Consider the following 5,901-nt stretch of genomic DNA (forward strand, 5'->3'; position numbering starts at 1 on the left):
TGTTTAGTTACCTAAACATGGTACCTTTTGATTTTTCGTGAATCGGCACCCGGTACTTTTGACAGAATACGGTTTGTACCTACAGAAGTACCTAATTAAGTTCCCATCCCTATTCAAGATCATGAACAAAAAGTGCTGACACCCAAACTTAAATTTGATGCAGCTTAATCTGATTTGTTTTTTGCTATTACCATGAAGATTTACAGAGGTAGACAATGAGAGAGAGTCACTTTAGAGGAATTGAGAATTTTATTTTCAAACACCATGCTTTGGAAATTAGCAAATAAGTATCATGCAATATTTACATAACTGGTGTAAATCATAGCTTAATGTAAGATTGTCTAATTTTTTTTTTTTTTATATATATCATTGACATACCTTAAACATGTCTCCAAATCATGTTTGGTTAAACAAGGTTTCAACACAACCTTTTGTTTAGAGTCAAGTCTCTGGAGACCTGGTGAACATTGATGTAACGTGCACTGTATCACTCCCCTGTTTTGGTCTCCAAAAACCCTTAAGGAGGATTTTAGTGTCCTCTGTAGCAGCTCAATGTCACACTTTACTGACACATCACTCATTTCCTCTGTGTGTCAGCTGCTTGATGGTGGAAAGCTAGCTTATCGTGGGGTTTACAGCTTTTAATTTAAAAGTACAGCAACAAAACATAGATATGCAAAAAAATAAGTTATGATCAAGACAATTTAAAACAAGATACTGTGAGGAACTGCAAAACAATAAATCTCTGTGCAGTTTTCAGTGATATTCACACCCAAACATATTTGATTCATGGAGAAATTAACACATTAATTAAAGCTTATGAGCTTTGTGTCACAATCTCATCCCACTGTGTATCACCTATACCTGCTCATTCAGAGGTGGTGAAAAGGAAATAAGTAGAGGTAAACAGGTTTTTGACATTTGACCTGTAGTTTAAAGACACATAAATGTCAAATGTTTTATCTCCTGAGTGAATGTATTTAAATTCCCCGGTCACCACAGGTCATCTTTGGAGGAGTTGAGTCTTTACCATCCTGGACAGAGGGAAGCGTCTCATCAAGGTTTTAGAGAACCTCTAAAGACACCGGCCTCTTCTGAGCGCCGCCTCACAGCTTTAATAGACCGCAGACAGTTCTTGTTTATTTTTGGCAGCTGGGGTACATCCCTGGTGGTGAGTCTGCAGATGACCTGGATGCCACAGATGCCATTTCCAGGTTAACTATTCATAGTCAGAAATGTAACGTATCATTTGAGCGCACATACTGGCAGCAGGTCAGTGTGTTTATAAGTGTGTTAATAATAGTGGGGGTGTACTGGTTTATGAGAACTTGGCTGCAGCAGTGAGCTTTGGCTGCTTGGGTGAGGCTGGCTGGTCTCCTGACATCTCTCAGAGGGCAGAGGGGGTAAGTGAAAGAGATGGGGTGTCACCTCGGTGGGGTGTGGCTGACGGGAGATTCCTTGTTCACATTCCAAAGTGAATTTTGGACGTCTGGATGCCTGGGCAGAAGAGCATGTGCAGCATAGGAATGTTCAGGGCCTGACATCTGTGACTCATACCCGTCCATCCCTCGTTTTGTCTTACAGATATTGATGCAGAAACAAAAAGTTAAAGCAAAATAAAAAAAGAAATAAACCTGTGAAGACAGTTGTGTGATTGGCTCCCACATGGCTCTATGCTCGGGAGATTGTGGACACATGTGAGGGGACAAATCGAATCCTCTGGGAGTAGATCAGATCTGCCACATACAGGGCAAAGTTGACGAAGGAGAAAACAGCCACCACAACCTTACTGTCCCATGAACATTTCCCCCGCGGGCACGATGAGGGTCTCCAAGGAGAGCCGTATTTTGAGTCAAAGCAGAACACGGACCACACTACCGAAGCACTGAAGTAAAGCAGAACCTCCAGCAGGGTGAACACGACCACAAAGCGATCGAAGGACATACAGCGTATAGCTTTGGTCCGCCCACACACGGTCATGATGACCATCACTGCGGTTAGAACAAAGCAGAAAGCATAGACTGCAACACAGTAGATAGTGCCAGCATAGCGGGAATACTCGCTCCCGTTAGCAAGAGCCCCAAAGATGATACACGCGACAAAACCCTGAACCACTTTGAGGAGGCCGGACACAGTGGCCATGTAGCCCACCACGGCCTGGCCCGGCCTGGCTCGTCATAAGGCAACCTCAGCTCCATAGGCGAGAGTGCCCAGGATTGAGCAGACGGTCACTGCGATGCGGAAGTTCCGGACGTCACAGCCAGCGTACGGACACTCAGATTGGACAAAAAAGAGCGGGTAGACCACAGAGGCTGTCACATACCTGAGGGAGGAGACAGACAATCAGGAACACTTCACACACATTGTTTTTCACCGCAGCCATGAATGTCAGATATGACAGAATAATCTCAACTTGAGTCTCCATTTTGGTTTTGTTGGAGCTTTAACGACTTTTAATAATGGATGGCAAGTTAAAATTGAATCATCTAATTTAGCAAGGCCCACAGCTAATTACTGAATCAAAACCAATCAGTTGGTCTGACGTTTGAGTGTATTTTTTTAAACTGGCAGCACACTCAGGTATCATCTGCATACAACATTAACATGTTCACTAACAATAATTTATAAATGTCTGGAGCAGAAAGTGGGTGATACTATGGCTCTTCTGATTTATGCAGCTGCATAGACACTCAGTCTTTTTTTAATTAGCACACATAAATAGCTCTTAAGCAGCTAAATTTTCAGCTTATTTCCAAATGTAGCTGCTATCTTTGTCTGTTAGGCGTAGGTTGGTGGGCAGGAGATGTTTAGCCAGTCAGTCACCAAAATACAAGCTGTGATAACTTAGCATAAATTGTAGCCATAATGTACCCAAAATATGATGCTAGCATCTGATTTTTTATTACTTTTAGCAGTCAAGGATTTTGAGATTAGACCAGATCGTGACCAGAAGTGAAAGTATTCCTGATGATGATGAAAGCAAAGCTAGGGAGGTAAATCTCATGAGCAAGCTTTGTAAGAGCATCTGAGTTAGTTACACCTGATCATGTGACTTACATGAGCGTGGCAAATGCAGCTCCCGTGACCGTCAGGTTGTCCCAGGACACAGGCAGGCAGCTGTAGAGACGAGTAGCGTCCAAGAAAAACACCACAACCGTCATGGCAAAGCAGAAGCACCATGCCGCCATACAGAACACACCCTGTGAGCCGCTGTAGCCTGCACTGTGGGTTACCATGGCAACCACACTACAGCCAGCTGCCAACTGACCGAGGCGGGCAGCACCCAGAGGTGAGCAGAGGGCCTTCTTGTTGAGGAACGGACCACCCTGAGTATCCATGAGTGTTGGTGGAGAAGAGAAGTTGTTGAGAAGTTAAAGGAGATTGAAGATGTAGAGAAGCTTTAAATCAACACAGGTTGAAAGTCTTTGCTCAAGGCCCAAAAGAAAAAACAGAGTCCTGGTGCAAAAGACTCAGAGATCAAGTCATTCCAGCAGCCTGTCCACGTCCATCCAAGAAAACCTGAAAACAGTTTTTGACAGATATTAAGATAGAGCTCAAGTTTCAGTTCTGTGTGCCGTCGCCTCTCCTCTAACACTGAAGCAGTCAGGCTGTGCTCTCATCCTCTACTTCCACTTTTGATTTTCTCTGATGAAGTCACAACATCGACATGTGTCTGGAAAGTTCTGCTGCCTCCTCACACAGAGATCCTTGGATGATGAACTGAAGTTAAAAACTTCCAGGTTATCTGTCTCCCAGGTATTCTCAGCTGTTATATCCCCCTTTGTGTGGGCTCTGAGATTCAAATGTATCACTCTCTCAACACCCCTGCAGATTCATACTCCCCTATTCATGCTGTGTTTACAGACTTGTCAGGGACTTTCTGATGATCTATTTCTGTAGAAACAGTCACAGGTCTCAAACATCAAGACTCCACAAAGCAGGAATGGCTGGTAGAGATTCTGGTCATGTTATGAGGAAGTTTATGTCTGTCCATCTGTAGATTCTTTAAATCCAGTTCATCCAGCAGTCAAGCAGAGTTACTAGAGGCAGCGCCAGTGAAAGCAGGTCCGCTCTGACCCGTTAGCTATACCGGTCCAGTTCAGTCATAGAAATTTCTAGAGGATCTTCTGCACTGGATACCAAATGTACGACCGACCTGTCAGTAGCTGTTCACGCTCATGTTTGTCCATGTGGCCACGAGTGAAAAACAGCCATCAGCTCTCAGATGTCAGTGCTCATCTTCCCAGGTCCTCGCTGTCAGACACTCTTCCTCTCACACTTTCTCCTTCCCCTCTGTGCAGAGGAGGGGGCTGCCGGTCAGTGGGACCAGAATGGAAGTTATGTAGGGTTGGGCCATGAGGGGTACATGTGGTTGGGCGTGGAGTCGGGGCATGCAGACACATTACTGACACATTACAGACACATGAGGAATGAGGTGATGTCCTTGTTGTCAGATCTGAACTGAGACATGACGACTCTTCAAACAGAAAGCTTGGAAATACCACAAACAGAGAGATGTTAGATTTGTAGAAGAATTCAGCATATGTATGTGACACTACCTTTACCCCTGGCTTTATCACCACACCATCATCCTTTTAAGTTTTTCAGTTGTTGTTAAGTTGGCCTCACTTTTCACCTTGTTAAAAATTCAAGGACACAGTTCAAAGTAGTAAACCATCTATACAAAAGAGTTTATCAACTGTATCAGACCAGGCTGTTAACCCATGATGCACAGAAGTATCTGATAATACAAAACTAAATACTTGATATACTCACACAAAGCTATCAATCTGAGTGTTCAAGAAGCCTGAAGCCTATCCCAAAAGTTTCTGGGTGAGAAGCGGGTACTCCTTGAACAGTTCAGCGCCCGACCACACAACACATACACAGACAGTACAACACACTCAGACCAATGGAGAGTTAAGAGTAAACCTTATGAGTATGACTTTGAACTCTGGAAGGAACACACACATTATTTTCAGAGCTTTTTAATTATTAGTTTAGTTTTTACGTGTTGTTTAATAAGTTTATTTTCATTTTGTTTTTTTTTTGTGATTCTCATAATTTTGGCCTTTCTTTATATTTAGTTTTTTCTGGTTTGTGGTTTGATTTTTTTCTTTTTTCACATTATGATTTTAATTTATTTATTTAAGTATGTTATTTGAGATTTCATTCAAGTTTTTCAGTTTTTATTATTTTTTTATTCAAGGTTAAATAGCTTTAATTTTTATATAAATTTGTTTATGCTAGTTTTGTATATATTGGTGATTAGTTATTTTAGTTTATTTTTTTCTATACATTTTTCTTTTTGTTTTTCGTTATGTTGAAATGGTGAAAGACATTCAAACATGTTCAAATCTGGTTTTTCTATATTTGATTTCCATTTCTTTAGTTTTTAATTTTAGTTTTTTGTTTCAGTTTGGTTTGTCTTGGTTATTTATTTTAGGTTTTTTTTTATTTTTTCTTTCTTTTAGGTAAATGTATTATTTGAATTGATTTTTGTCTTATTTTTAGTTTAAACTTTTGTTGTTGTTTTTTTCTTTGTACACCCATAGCTATACCTCAACTGAATATGACCCACTGACACATGCCTCTTTGTTGGTTGTTATGGGTCATCTTTATGAGATCTGCCCACCCATACTTTATTGATAAACCACCATACATTACTGCAATAAGTCAAACAGAGACTGGTTTGGTCATATACCACTGATGATCCTACACCAGTCAGCATACGATGAAGACCCGCTCTCTTGTCAAACATGCCAAAGTTCACCTGTCCAGCAAAGGACTCTGGGTAGTGGACTAGAGGAGAGAGAGATGAAGAAGAGCGAGAGGAAAAGGGAGAGGAAGGAGAGAGAGGAAGGAAAGAAGGGAAAGAGAGAGGAAGGAGAGAGTGGAGAG

General features: G+C 41.7%; 1 pseudogene; it reads right to left on the bottom strand.

Annotated features, from left to right (window-relative positions):
* Positions 1–891: 891 nt before the first annotated feature.
* LOC141785418 (myeloid-associated differentiation marker-like protein 2) lies at positions 892–3,338 on the bottom strand (annotated as a pseudogene).
* Between the last annotated feature and the right edge of the window lie 2,563 nt (positions 3,339–5,901).

Source organism: Halichoeres trimaculatus, unplaced genomic scaffold, assembly GCF_033239565.1.
Source record: "Halichoeres trimaculatus isolate MK-OKI-2021-1 unplaced genomic scaffold, fHalTri1.1 fHalTri1_scaffold_2, whole genome shotgun sequence".
Classification (NCBI taxonomy): domain Eukaryota; kingdom Metazoa; phylum Chordata; class Actinopteri; order Labriformes; family Labridae; genus Halichoeres; species Halichoeres trimaculatus.